At 38.8% G+C, this 15,766-nt stretch overlaps 2 non-coding genes across 2 annotated transcripts; one reads left to right on the top strand and one right to left on the bottom strand.

Moving 5' to 3' along the window:
- Window positions 1-2,362: 2,362 nt before the first annotated feature.
- On the top strand, window positions 2,363-2,469 carry LOC127742830 (small nucleolar RNA R71). Its single transcript, XR_008004215.1, has one exon. It is a non-coding gene; the product is annotated as a small nucleolar RNA R71 (small nucleolar RNA).
- An 11,630-nt stretch (window positions 2,470-14,099) lies between these two features.
- On the bottom strand, window positions 14,100-14,203 carry LOC127742644 (small nucleolar RNA R71). Its single transcript, XR_008003994.1, has one exon. It is a non-coding gene; the product is annotated as a small nucleolar RNA R71 (small nucleolar RNA).
- Between the last annotated feature and the right edge of the window lie 1,563 nt (window positions 14,204-15,766).

Raw genomic sequence — 15,766 nt, 5'->3', positions numbered from 1 at the left:
GGATCAACCACTATTTGGTTATATCCTGAATAACCATCTAGAAAACAATAATATGCATGTCCTGCAAGTCTTTCCAGCATCTGATCCATGAAAGAAAGTGGGAAATAATCTTTTCTTGTGGCTTCATTGAGCTTTCTGTAGTCAATACACATCCTCCATCCTGTGGCGGTTCTTGTAGGGATTAGCTCATTTCTTTCGTTAGGTACCACAATGATCCCTCCTTTCTTGGGGACCACTTGAATTGGACTGACCCATGGGCTATCTGAAATTGGGTAAATTACTCCTCGCTACCACAACTTCATGACTTCTTTCTGTACTATTTCCTTCATAGTTGGATTTAGCCTTCTTTGGGGCTGAATAGATGGTTTGGCATCCTCTTCCAAAAGTATCTTATGCATGCATGCGGCTGAACTGATTCCCTTTAAGTCAGCAAGTGTCCATCCAATGGCGTCCTTATGTTCTTGTAAGGCTTGAAGCAACGTTTCCTCTTGTTCTTGGCTGAGAGCTGAATTTATGATCACTAGATAACTTTTATTTTCTCCTAAGTATGCATACTTGAGAGTGGGTGGCAGTGCCTTCAGCTCAAGTTTGGGTACTTCTTTTCTTTCATCCTTCCCTTCTAGTGAGCCTTGAACATGCATTTCAATGGCTACAGCCTCTTCGCTTGATGCTAATTCTTCTTCTTTTGTTAACTTCTCAAGTTCTTCTTCAAGAGTTTCTTGTACCAAAGCCTCCACCGAGTCCAACCTCATACATTCTCCCACTGAGTTGTGTGGATAACTCATGGCCTTAAACACATTGAATATTATTTTCTCCTCATGTAATCTAAGGACAAGTTCACCCTTTTAGATATCAATGATGGCTCCAGCAGTGGCCATGAATGGACTTCCTAGGATGATGGAAGTCTTAGCTCTTTCCTCCATGTCTAATACTATAAAATCTACTGGAAAGATGAAGTCTCTCACCTTCACCAACAAGTCTTCTACTATTCCGTGGGGAAACTTGAATGATCTGTCTGCTAGTTGCAGGGCCATTCTTGTTGGTTTGGCTTTCTCAATCCTCATTTTTTTCATCATAGCTAAGGACATCAGATTTATGCTAGCTCCTAGATCACATAAAGCCTTTTCCACTGTGATTTCCCCTATGATACAAGGGATTTGGAAGCTCCCAGGATCCTTCAATTTCTGGGGCAGTTTGTGTTGGATGATGGCACTAAATTCTTCGGTGAGTACCACAGTCTCATTGTTCTTCCAGCTTCTCTTCTTGGTCATCAATTCCTTCAAGAACTTGGCGTAGAGTGGTATTTGCTCTATTGCTTCAGCAAAGGGTATGTTGATTTGTAGTTTCTTGAAGATTTCCAAGAATCTTGAGAATTGGTTATCCTCTCCCTTCTTTTTAACTGCAGCTGCTGGGGGTATGGAGTTTTTGAAAGGCATGGTTTGAGCGCCTCTCCTTCTTGATGTGACTTAGGGGTGGAGATTCGACTTCCCTCTTGTCTCTTGTCTGCTTCATCCGAATTCTTTTCTGGTGGTTTCTTATGGGTCTCCTTCAATTCCTTCCCATTTCTGAGGGTTATAGCTTAACATTTCTCCCTTGGTGCTGAGTTAGTGTTGCTGCAGATGTTGTGTCCAGGGGCTTGCTTGAATAAGTAATCAATCTGTGTTTCAAGTTTTTTGATGGCAGCATCTTGATTCTGCATGTTGGATCACACTTCTTCCCGAAAGGTTTTACTATCTTGTATTTCCTTACATATACTTCCAAGTAGTGTTTCAATCTTTGAAAGTCTATCATCGGTTAGTGATGGAGGGTTGGAATTAGGTGGTTGAGAAGGGTGGTTAGATGGATGTTGGTGAGTTGCATTGTTGTTGGGGTTGTGGTTGTGGCGTCTCTGGTCTTGGCCTTGATCTTGTTGATTTTCCCACCCAAAGTTGGGGTGATTTCTCCATCCAGAGTTGTAGGTTATGGAGTATGGATAATGGATTTGTTTAGGTGAGTTTCCAACATAGTTGGCTTGTTTCCAATCACCTTCTTCTCTTATATCCACTCCTTCTTGAGCTGGTGATGAAGTGATGACTGTTGCAACCTGGTTTTCCTCCACCTTTTTGGTAAGATCTGCTAGCGCTTGGTGATCATCTTATTTTGAGCTAGCAATGCATCCATGTGGTTGAGCTCCATTACTCCTCGAGTGTTACTTCTTTCAGAGGCATAGAAGTAGTCATTCTCAGCTACTGTTTCAATGACATCTATGGCTTCTTCAATGGTTTTCTTCTTGTTTAGAGAGCCCCCTGATGAATGATCTACAACCTTCTTTGACTCAAAGCAAAGACCTTCATAGAAAATGTGAAGTTGAACCCATTCATTGAACATATCTCGTGGGTATCTTCTTGTTAAGTCCTTAAACCTCTCCCATGCCTCATAGAGAGTCTCACCATCTTGTTGCCTGAAAGCTTGCACCTCAGTTCTCAGCCTATTAAGTCTTTGAGGAGGGTAGAATCTTGCCAAAAATTTGTTCACCACATCTTCCCAATTTGTTAAGCTCTCCTTTGGGAAGGATTCAAGCCACTTGGATGCCTTGTCCCTTAGTGAAAAAGGGAACAAAAGTAGCCTATAGACATCTGGGTGGACTCCATTAGACTTCACAGTGTCACAAATTCTTAGGAAGGTGGTTAGATGTTGATTGGGGTCATCTTGAGCACTTTCTCCAAATGAGCAGTTGTTCTGAACAAGGGTGATGAGCTGGGGTTTTAGTTCAAAGTTGTTGGCATGTATGGTGGGCTTCTGGATGCTACTTCCACGGTTTCCTGGATTTGGATTGATGTAGGAGCCTAGAACTCTCCTTTCTTGCCCAGCATAATTTGTAGGGCCTTCTCTAGCATGGTTATGAGCTTCTCCTTCATGATTATTTTCCAAGTTCTCTTCCATGTTGGTTTCAAAGTACCCTTCCTCTTCCTCAGCACTAACAACTCCTTTTCCTCTTGCTTCCCTCCTTAGTCTCTAGAGGGTCGTTTCAGGTTCTGAATCAAAGGAAGTTGAAGCTCCCCCTCTTCTCCCTGTCATACAACTAACAAAGCACACAACAAGAGATGAAATGAAGAGATTATTCTTGTTAGAGTGATTGTTAGTGTGAGTGATGCAAATTATCAAACAGTTAGTGGGTTAGTGAGCAGAATTGTAGATAATAAAAAAGAAAGAAAGAAAAACAGAGATAAATGACTAAATAGAGTAAACAACAAAGGAAAAAAATGCTCAATCTAGTGAACTTCCAACTTAATCATTGTTGATACAAAATTAATCCCCGGCAACGGCGCCATAAACTTGATGCATGAAAACTTGTCTCTCAACAAATTTCCCTTCGGCAAGTATACCGAATTGTCGTCAAGTAAAAACTCACAATAGAGTGAGGTCGAATCCCACAAGGATTGATTGGTCAAGAAACTTTAGTTGGAAGAGTATGCTAGTTGAACTAAACAGAATGTAGTTTGAGAATTGCAGAAAATTAAATGGCGGAAAAGTAAATAGCAGAAAATAGAGTGCAGAATCTTAAATGGGGATTTGGGGGAATGAGCATGAAAATAAATGGCAGAAAGTAGAGAGAATGGGTAAGATCAGAAATGGGGAATTCATTGGGCTCAGGAGATGTTGTATTCTCCGGATCAAATTCATTTTCATCTTCCTTGGCAACCCAATCTCTCTAAGCTTGAACAATTGCCCAATTCCTTGATTTAATTGCTCATGGGAAGAGATGAAGTGTGGTCACTGATTATACCACATGTATTTCCAAACCAAAGTGTTGGGAGGATTACATGTCACTATATCCGCCCAGACCCCAATTTGGTCCAACATGAGAAAGCATTTCTAGCATGATCTCCTCATCCCTTTTCCAAGGCTCAAAGGAGATCCAATTATGGAGAGTTTCTTTTCCAAGACAACTAACCAATTGAATTGAGATCGAAAGCTTTCTAGTAAATCAAAAGAGAATAAAGAAGAAGAGAAATGGAAACTATAATTGATCCATCAAATTACAACAGAGCTCCCTAACCCAATGAAAGGGGTTTAGTTGTTCATAGCTCCATAAATAAAAAATAGCAGAAAAGAATACATGCTGAGCTAAAAGTGCAGAAAAGTAAATATACAGAGGGTAGTTCTCCCAATTGCCAAGCTTCTCTATAGTTAAAAACTACTCCTATATATACTACTTCTCTTGATCTTCTAGTGAGTTCTTCAAGTCTTAGATGTGGGCCTTAGATCTTGAGTTGAAGCAGTTACAATCTTTAGTGGGCTCAGCTTGCAGAGAAGTATGAATTAGGCATGGGCGTTAGTGAAGTTAACGTGAAGTGACATTGTGGGTTCGAGAACGTTAGTGGCAATTACATTTTTCACTAACGTTCCAACCCCATATAGCCCATGTTAACTCCATGGCACCAACGTGACCACTAACGTAGCCTTGTAAACCTTCGCAAGCGTTATTGGGACTCACCTTTCCCAATAACGTTGCCTCATAAACCTTCGCAAGCGTTATTGGGACTCACCATTCCCAATAACGTTGCCTTGTGCCCTTTGTCCCTACATTAGAGTTCACGTTAGTGTAACTAACGTGGCTCTTAACGTGGTTATGCCTCACCTTCGAGAGCATTAGTGACACTTACCTTTGTCACTAACGCTCCAAGTGCCCTTACTCTCCACATTAGAGCTCACGTTAACTAAGTTAACATAGCCACTAACGTCGTAGTAAATGCCATCTCCAACGTTAGTGACAAAGGTGAGTGTCATTAACGTTGGAATTGTTCCTCTCTTCTACGTTAGAGTTCATGTTAACTAAGTTAACGTGACTCTTAACATGGCTTATTGCCAAATCTTGGAATGTTAGTGATGTTCACGTTTACCCACTAACGCTGGAGCTTTCTTTTGTCTCAACGTTAACTACCATGTTAACCTAGTTAACGTGGCAATTAACGTAAGCTTATGATGGCTTTGCAGGCGTTATTGGTGATCACTTTTCTCATTAACGTTGCATGCTATTTACCATTCCACGTTAGTGGTCACGTTAACTAGATTAACGTGAGTACTAACGTGGTTCTTCCTTGCTTCCTTTGTCCTGAAATAAAGCAAATAAAGTGCATCAAAGCTCTAGCCAAAGTCATAAGATTATGCATCATCAATTTATCATTCAATTATAGCAAAAATCCTCATGAAATCATGTGAAATTCATAATAGTTGCTTGAATCAAGGTGTAAGTGTATTTTCATCCAAAACTTGCCTTATTCACTAAGAAAATACATGAAACTAACCTAAAACAGTAAAGAAAAGGTCAGTGAAACTGGCCTAGATGCCCTGGCATCAATATATGTTTTTTATAAATATATAATTAACTTTCAAGTTAAACTATATATTATGCATACTTATACCAATTCCGAAGCCGCATTTGTTTAAGGAGAATAATAAAAGAGAGGTCCTTCTGAAAGATCTCACAACATGAGAGTGAAATGAATAACTTTGACCATGCTATGCAACAACAATACCTAATACTAACCATACTTACCAGTTACCAAAACTAGTTAGCTAGATTGCAATTTCATGCAAACTTCACATATTTAAACCCTGCAATTTTCATTTTAAAAGTTTTTGCCTAACTAACAATTTCCTGTCCAAATTATCAATAATAGTGATTAGTGAATGTTAACATTTTCTCATTGGAAACTTTTCATACGAGCTATTAGAAAATCAATACAAATTTTGTAATATTCAACCATATTAAAAAGTCAATACCATTTTTAATGAAAAAGTTACATAGCTTGGAAGTTATGTAGAAATACGTTAAAACCTTGTTTTAGAAATTAGCAAGCTTAGTATCTTTCAACTTGTACAACTTTTACTGCAAAATTGCAATTAAGCTAAATTTTGGTTTGGAGAATCCTAACTTATCTAGCAACAAGTGTGTCTTGGTTGCAACCAAATTGCTATTAAATTCTAAGAGTTACAAGCATTGGAAGTTGATGCATAACTTGCTGAAAACTGATTCTTTTCATCTTTGACCACCAATTTTCAAAAATTCACAACTCCCAATCCTTAACTCCTAAACTTCTGAAGTTTTAAAGCAATAAACCAAGTTGATTAAATTTTAAAACAAAATTATTTTTGCTCCATAACTCAGCTCGTAGGAGTCGCAGCAAGACAACCAAGTTGCTGCCCTATTCGAATTTTTCTGTAGCAGGACAGATTTAACGACTTGACTTTAAAAATTTGTCATAAATTGTATATTTAATGAAAGGGCCTCAAATTTTCCAGTCCAGTTCCATATATTCCTAAGTTTAACCCAGACTTGATCCCATACAATTTCGATCATCATAGAATTAGTTATAGCTTTTCAAAGTTTCTAACTTCGTTTAAAAGTAATGTAGAATATCAGATTTCATAATTTAACCTGGAAAAATCATAACTAATTCTTCAATTAATACGAAACTTTCAAAATTGAATCTTAGTAACTATACATGTTGTAGTTCACTTAGCTTTTAATCTCATATCATTCCAATAACTATTAAGCTACTGGTTCACTTTCAAAGTTGCTGTTTAACTTCAAAACTCAGAATTTCAACAAACATTTCAAAATTTCAAGATTCAATCCTTCAAATGTTCTCTAAAAACAAGTCCAATCAATCACCAACTAAGTTCACCACCATTACAATAATCAAATAACCAGCTAACAAATTCAATATAAACCATCAAAATTTAAAATTCACAACAATCTCTCATCAAACAATTTAATAATCCACACATAATCAATCAATATCACAGAATCCACAAATTCAATCAATTCACAACCATAATTCAACATCCATATATAATCAATCAATTACTTACAACAATTAAACCTATTTTCAATTATTCAATAAATTATGTGGGCATTCTTAAATTAAAACCGTTTAAATTAAGCCCTTTACCTCGATCTCGAAATTAAGAAAAACCGTACTGAATGCGTGATGCGCGCTCGTGGACTATGTCGGGAGAGAATTTCTCAATAAAGTTGCATTGCAAGTATAGCTCTACCAGCAACAATCCTCGAGGTTCAAATTAGAAAGGAATTGGTTGTCACAAGTTCAACCCTAATAAAGTAACCGAAGTATTTAAACCTTGGGTCGTCTCACAAGGAATGGGCAAACATGTGCTTCAACATTGGTTAGAATTCCGGGGTTGCAAGTAATGAGCAAGAAATTAAACTAGGGATCTTAATACGCAAGTAATCTTGAAATGCAAGAAATTAATTAAAATAACTAAAGCAAGAAGTGAGCAATTCCAAACTAGTGAGATAACATCCAATAGAATTCTATTCTAAACTAAACAAGTAACTATAACTAAGATAAAGCAATCAAGATTTTTTGGATTTCAAATAAGAATGATAAAAGCAACTCTTGGCTAGACATGGGAATTTGGGTCACTATCTTTGTCTAATAACCATATCTTGACAATTATGAGGAACCAAACACATTAAGTCTACTTCTATACTTGAAGTATGTTAAATGGTTTGGTCAACATCCACCCATATGGTCTAACCTTACTACTAATTAACCTAGTAGTAGGCTAGTGTCAATGGCTATCAATTTGACCACTAAGGGTTCCCAAATCATCAAATCCATTAGACCCAATGACTCAAGTTTACCCAATTCCCTTGGCCTAAGCCAAGAGTAAAAAGAACTACTCCATAATCAAGGTAAACAATTCATCAAACACATGGTAAGCATTAACAAAAGACATGTTCAAATTGCAATTGGATTGAAATTAACAAATACCTGCTAACAAGTATCAACATACAATCACTCAAACAACACAATTAATCATAGAAATCATCAATGTAACATCAACAAATTAAGATTCACAACATTCATGCAATGGGTGTAAAGTAACAATTAACAAGAATCCATAAAACTAACACAAGATCTAAGCAAAATTATACTAAGGAATTCAAATTAAACAATCAAAACTAGTAAGTAACAAGATCCAATTCAAAATTTAATAAGGGAAGATCAAATTAAAGCTAGATCTAGAGAGGGACAAGAGTTTCTCTCTCTAGAAGAATAAAACCAAAAATTAGAAAATGTGTCTTAGTGTGAAAATGATTGATCCCCCTTCTCCCTAGCATCCTTGGGTCTTTTACCATGCAGAAACAGCTTGAATTTGAGCCTAATGAGCCTAAAAAATTGCCAGGCACGATTTCCTTTAATGAGGTCACGTGCAGCTTCCCGCGCGTGCGCGTCGATTGCTTTTGTGATCCACGCGTGCGCGCCAAGTGCGCGTGCGCGTCGGTTGGAATTCTCTGGCCTGTGCGAATGCGTCCATCCTTGCGCGCCGCTTCCAGGTATCCTCATCCACGCGTGCGCGTGAAGTGCGCGTGCCCGTCGGTGCTGAAGTTCCCAAAATCCAAATCTTCATGTTCCTTCCTCCTGTGCATGTTTTCTTTCTCTCTTCTAGGTCATCTTACCCTATTAATTCTGAAATTACTCAACAAATACATCACGGCATCGAATGGAAATAAAAGAGGATCAAAATATAGCAATTCTATGGCAAAATAAGCATGTTTTCTATCATGGAGCAATATTAGGAAGTGAACACAAAACCATGCATTTCTTGTGAATAAGTGCGAGAAATATTGACAAAACCCCCAAATTAAGCACAATATAAACCACCAAATTGGGGTTTATCAAATCTCCCCATACTTAAACCAAGCATGTCCTCATGCTTAAAATAAAAAGGCCAAATATCATGGTGAGAAAGGGTTTATAAAATGCAAACTACCTAAGTGAATGCATGCAACTAATGTAAAATCGTCTATCTACTTGGTCAAGGGTAAATCCATCCTCCAAGAACACATGTGAGCATATAGGGTGAAAATGATATGTAATTCATGAATCCTTCCAAACTAAATATCACTATGAAGTGCATATAACTTGCTAAATGAACGCTTGTGAAATCCGGGAACAAGGAGTTAAGCATCGAACCCTCGCTGGATGTGTATCCGCATAGGGTTCGTCACTCGATCCTCTCCTAATCATGCTTTCCAAGATTTGTCTTTCATCTAACAATCAACAATTACTTAATGCATGCATACAAGTATTATGAGGTCTTATTCATGGATTGTAACGGGGCTAGGGTGAAGGTAAGGATGTATATGGTCAAGTGAGCCTAAAATTTGAGTCCTTGATTAACCTAAGATCCCGCTAGACATATAAAACAACCTATACAACTATCATACAATACCTAGCTACCCATGCGTTTCACTTTTTTGCATACTCATGCATTCTTTTCAATTCACATCTCATATGCATTGTTATTATTACTTTGTCTTGGGGCATTTTTGTCCCCTTTCATTGCTTTCTCTCTTTTTTTTCTTTTTTTTGGTCCCCTTTTTTCCTTGGGGTTTCATGTATAAGGCTTTCAATGCATATGGTTCAATCATTCAATACATGAGTATGTTCCCAAATCCTAGAATTTTCAATTACGACTACAATACACCTCTTTACATCTACCCAAATTTCCAAGTACACCCTCCCATTTGAATGATACACGCCTCCACTTACCTAAGCTAATCATGGATCCAAATTTAGGGACATTCATTATTTTTTGCTTAAGGTTGTTGATGTGCTCTTTTTAGGAACAAAGAAGGTTTATCATAGGCTCAAAATTGGTTAGCAATGGTAGATAAAAGGGTTAAGGCTGTTTGGGAAAAGTGACTATTGAAATGATGGCCTCAATCATGTAAATGCATTCATACACAAAGTAATAGACATATAGAGTCAGAACAAAGCAAGGATTACAATCATAGAGAGAGTAATGCACACAAGAATGGGAAATAGTGGTTAGAAAATATAACCACACAATAGGCTCAAAACTTATAGGCTTGTGTTCTTAGCTCAATCACTATGTTCCAAAATACATTCTTGAAAAAAAAAAAAGATTTTCCAAAATTGGTAGGGTACCCCAAAACACAGTTTCTTGGGGGAAGAAGTTATTATTTTGACCAAGCAACCCTATAGAGACTAACTATCATGCAAAGGATATTTACAAACAAGACTAACTACACATGCAATGTACTAAATACTAAGCAAAAGATAAATTTATAGGTATTGAAAGGTAGAGATTGTTACCCATGGAGATCGGTTGAACGACCTCCCCACACTTAGAATTTAGCACGCTCCTCCGTGCTACTAATAATGTGCAAAGGACGGTCGGGATTGGAACCTTCACTATCCCCTTCATCAAAGATCCCATCACTTGGGTTTGAGGTGGATGTGAATATTTCGGGTTCCTCCATGCTAGAGGTAACACAACGCAGAAGCTTCTTGATGTATGTGTATCGGCGTTGGTTGCACCACTCATATCTATCAATCTTTTGGTGTAGATCTTCTATCCTTTGATGTATGGATCTCAGCGGTGGTGACGATGAGGTGGAAGGAATAATAGATTGTAGGGCTATGTCAAGGCTTGGTTTGTTCATGGGAAGATGTAAGTATTTTCTGCTTGCGACCACATCGCCCTTAGCCGAAATTATAGCTTTTGTGTCCATGGCTTCCCAAGGAACATCCGCAACAGTAACTAAATCGGATACCAATGCTGGAAATGGCAAATTGCCCTGGGCGTGGACTTGACCCATCGCTTGCTTGACAAGAAGCGGAATGTTCACCGGTCTCCCCGTGAGAACACACCAAACAAGCAAAGTGAGATTCGCCGTGAAGGACGACTTGTGGGTGCTAGGTAGGACATAATGGGATAGGATTTGGGCCCAAGCTCTAGCTTCTACAGAGAGAAAACGTGCGTCAATGCACTTGGGTCTCATTCGGAGTTGACCATTGGTCTAAAATGCCTCTGGTTCAGCAATGACTCGGAGGACCGAGTCCCAGTCAAATCCTGACTTTTCTCGCTAACGTAAGACCTCTTGGTAGCCATCCATGTCACTTGGTACTGGTAAGACATTAAGCACTTGCTGAATAGCCTCTTCTAACATTGAGACTTACTTCTGACGCACGTATACCGATTGAAGAGATAGAAGATGGTAGTTAGTGTAGAATTCCACCACCCATGAGAGGTTAACCTCTTGTAGTTTTCTCAGAAGAAACTTTCGTCCTCGCTGTTCAATGCGGGGTAGAATAAAAGGAGCAACTTTGTCCGGCGGAGCGAGTAGATGCTCAGCATGATAGTTCCTCTCAACCATGGCGGGGAACACAAGTTCACAGAAGCGGTTGGGGAATTTTGAAGAATCCTTTGCCAGTTTGCTCTTCTCATTGTCATCAATAGGAGCGGGTGCCTAATGAGCGGATATTTTATACGCTTTTTGGGGGTGTTTTAATGTAGTTTTTAGTAGGATCTAGCTACTTTTTAGTATATTTTTATTAGTTTTTATGCAAAAATCACATTTCTGGACTTTACTTTGAGTTTGTGTATTTTTCTGTGATTTCAGGTATTTTCTGGCTAAAATTGAGGGACCTGAGCAAAAATTTGATTCAGAGGCTGATAAAGGACTGCTGACGCTGTTGGATTCTGACCTCCCTGCACTCGAAGTGGAATATTTGGAGCTACAGAAATCCAAATGGTACGCTCTTAATTTTGTTGGAAAGTAGACATCCAGGGCTTTCCAGCAATATATAATAGTCCATACTTTGCTCAAGTTTAGACGACGCAAACTGGCGTTTGACGCCAGCTTTCACCCCTATTCTGGCGTCAAACGCCAGAAACAAGTTGCAAAGCAGAGTTAAATGCCAGAAACAGGTTACAAACTGGCGTTTAACTCCAAGAATAGCATATGCACGTGAAAGCTTCAATGCTCAGCCCCAGCACACACCAAGTGGGCCCCAGAAGTGGATTTCTGCACTATCTATCTTAGTTTACTCATTTTCTGTAAACCTAGGTTACTAGTTGAGTATAGAAACTACTTTTAGAGACTTATTTTGGACCTCATGACATTTTTACATCTGAATTTGTATCTTTGACGGCATGAGTCTCTAAACACCATGGTTGGGGGTGAGGAGCTCTGCAACGTCTCAATGAATTAATACAAGTATTTCTATTTTCTATTCAATCTTGCTTTTTTATATTCTAAGATATTCGTTCGCACTTCAATATGACGAATGTGATGATCCGTGACAACCATCACAATTCTCAACCAATGAATGCGTGCCTAACAACCACTTCCGTTCTACCTTAGATTGAATGTATATCTCTTGGGTTTCTCGTTCACGAGTTTGACTGCCTCTCCTGACAACAAAGCATTCAATCCGTGAGCCCAGAGTATTCGTGGTATAAGCTAGAACTAATTGGTAGCATTCTTGAGATCCGAACAATATATATAGATATCGCAATTGGGGAGAGATGGCTGAGTGGACTAAAGCACCGGATTGCTAATCCGTTGTACGAATTTTTGTACCGAGGGTTCGAATCCCTCTCTTTCCGTTTCCACCTGTGAGTTAGTATTTTTTTCTTTTGAATTTTCATCAAACCAAGCCTCAGCAATTTCGGAATCTCCCTATCGAATGGCCTGTTCTCCGCGGCCAGAATAGGTGAGTAAATTCCTTCCCTTAGAACAAGTCTAAATCTTGTCTGTGGTATTTCGAGTAGGATCCGGGAAGGGATGTCTGTGACGAGCTTCAAACTCACGAACGCTGGGCGTAGTGACAGATGCAAAAGGATTACTGGATCCTATTCCAACACAAGTGAGAACCAACAGATGATTAGTGATGAGCGGATAATTTATACGCTTTTTGGCATTGTTTTTAGGTAGTTTTTAGTATGATCTAGTTACTTTTAGGGATGTTTTCATTAGTTTTTATGCTAAATTAACATTTCTGGACTTTACTATGAGTTTGTGTATTTTTCTGTGATTTCAGGTATTTTTTGGTTGAAATTGAGGGACCTGAGCAAAACTCTGAAAGGAGGCTGACAAAGGACTGCTGATGCTGTTGGAATCTAACCTCCCTGCACTCGAAATGGATTTTTTGGAGCTATAAAACCCCAAATGGCGCGCTCTCAATGCTGTTGGAAACTAGACATCCAGAGCTTTCCATCAATATATAATAGTCTATACCTTGTTCGAGAATTGACGACGTGAACTGGCGCTCAACGCCAGTTCCATGTTGCTGTCTAGAGTCAAACGCCAGAAACACGTCACGAACCGGAGTTGAACGCCCAAAACACGTTACAACTTGGCGTTCAACTCCAAAAGAAGCCTCAGCTCGTTCTTATCTTTTTCAAAACCACCTAACTACTTCTCTCTCTCTAATTTTCAAAAATATCTCATCCCTTTGTCAAAATTCTTTTTAAATTAATTGATTGTTTTAAATTTTAATTTTAATTCTATCTCATCTTTAATTTTTGAAAATCATTAACTACTTTTTCAAATTTATTTTTGAATTCTCTCTCTTCTCTTCTTCTATTTATTTATTTATTTACTAACACTTCTCTTCACCTCTCTTCATCTCCAATCACTGCCTCTATCCTCACCCTTGTGATTGGATTCTCCACTTTTATTCCTTTCTTCTTCTACTAACAATAAGGAACCTCTTTACTGTGACAAAGGATTCCTCTTTCTTTTCTTGTTCTCTTCTCTTTCATATGAGCAGGAACAAGGAAAAAGACACTCTTGTTGAAGCTGATCCTGAACCTGAAAGGACTCTGAAGAGGAAACTAAGAGAAGCTAAATTACAACAATCCAGAGACAACCTTTCTAAAATTTTCGATCAAGAGAAGGAGATGGCAGCCGAACCCAACAACAATAATGCAAGGAGAATGCTAGGTGATTTCACTAAACCAACGTCCAAATTTGATGGAAGAAGCATCTCCACTCTGGCCATTGGATCAAACAATTTTGAGTTGAAACCTCAATTAGTTGCTTTGATGCAACAGAACTGCAAGTTTTATGGACTTCCATCTGAAGATCCTTATCAGTTGTTAAGACAAATGGAGTAGATACTAAAGTCTACAGGCTCATACTTTTCCCTTTTGCTGTCAGAGACAGAGCTAGAACATGGTTGGACTCACAACCTAAAGATAGCCTGGACTCCGGGGATAAGCTTGTCACAGCCTTCTTGGATAAATTTTTTCCTCTTCAAAAGCTGAGCAAGCTTAGAGTGGATATTCAGACCTTCAAACAAAAAGATGGTGAATCCCTTTATGAAGCTTGGGAAAGATACAAGCAGATGACCAAAAAGTGTCCTTCTGACATGTTTTCAGAATGGACCATATTAGATATATTCTATTATGGTCTATCTGAGTTTTCCAAAATGTCATTGGACCATTCTGCAGGTGGATCCATTCACTTAAAGAAAACGCTTGCAGAAGCTCAAGAACTTATTAACATGGTTGCAAATAACCAATTCATGTACACTTCTGAGAGGAATTCGTGAATAGTGGGACACCTCAAAGGAAGGGAATTCTTGAGATTGATGCTCTGAATGCCATATTGGCTCAGAACAAAGTGTTGACTCAGCAAGTCAACATGATCTCTCAAAGTCTGAATGGATGGCAAAATGCATCCAACAGTACTAAAGAGGCAGCTTGTGAAGAAGCTTATGATCCTGAAAATCCTGCAATGGCAGAGGTTAATTACATGGGTGAACCTTATGGAAACACCTATAATTCATCATGGAGAAATCATCCAAATTTCTCATGGAAGGATCAACAAAAGCCTCAACAAGGCTTTAATAATGGTGGAAGAAACAGGCTCAGCAATAACAAGCCTTTTCCATCATCTTCTTAGCAACAGACAGAGAATTCTGAGCAGAGCCCCTCTAGTTTAGCAAATTTAGTCTCTGATAAGTCAAAGGCCACCTTAAGTTTTATGAGTGAAACAAGGTCCTCCATCAGAAATTTGGAGGCACAAGTGGGCCAGCTGAGTAAGAAAGTCATTGAAACTCCTTCTAGTATTCTCCCAAGCAATACGGAAGAAAATCCAAAAGGAGAGTGCAAGGCCAATGATGTAATCAATATGGCCGAATGCACAAGGGAGGAGAATGACAAAAATCCTAGTGAGGAAAACCTCCTGGGACGTCTCTCAAACAAGAAGGAGTTACCTATTGAGGACCTAAAGGAATCTGAGGCTCATATAGAGACCATAGAGATTCCACTAAATCTCCTTCTGCCATTCATGAGCTCTGAAGACTATTCTTCCTCAGAAGAGGATGAAGATGTGATTGGAGAGCAAGTTGCTCAATATCTAGGAGCTATCATGAAGCTGAATGCCAAGTTGTTTGGTAATAAGACTTGGGAAGGTGAACCTCCCTTGTTCATTAGTGAACTAGATACATGGGTTCATAAAATCTTACCTCAAAAGAGACAAGATCCTGGCAAATTCTTAATACCCTGTACCATAGGCACCATGACCTTTAATAAGGCTCTGTGTGACCTGGGGTCAGGCATAAATCTTATGCCACTCTCTGTAATGGAGAAACTAGGGATCATTGAGGTACAACCTGCCTTATTCTCATTACAATTCGTAGACAAGTCAGTAAGACAAGCTTATGGATTAGTAGAGGACGTGTTAGTAGAGGTTGAAGGCCTTTACATCCCTGCTGATTTCATAATCTTAGACAATAGGAAGGAAGAAGATGAATGGGGACTACCTTGTGTTTAAAGCTCAAGGACCTTCCTCTGCAACCATGGAGAGGAAGCATGAAAAGCTTCTCTCAGTACAGAGTCAAAAAGAGACCCCAGAGTCAAATTGTAAGTTTGGTGTTAGGAGGCCACAACCAAACTCTAAGTTTGGTGTTGAGAAGCCCCCACATTCAAA

This window comes from Arachis duranensis, chromosome 1 (genome assembly GCF_000817695.3).
Source record: "Arachis duranensis cultivar V14167 chromosome 1, aradu.V14167.gnm2.J7QH, whole genome shotgun sequence".
Classification (NCBI taxonomy): Eukaryota; Viridiplantae; Streptophyta; class Magnoliopsida; order Fabales; family Fabaceae; genus Arachis; species Arachis duranensis.
This window is presented reverse-complemented; position numbering and strand designations above follow the sequence as displayed.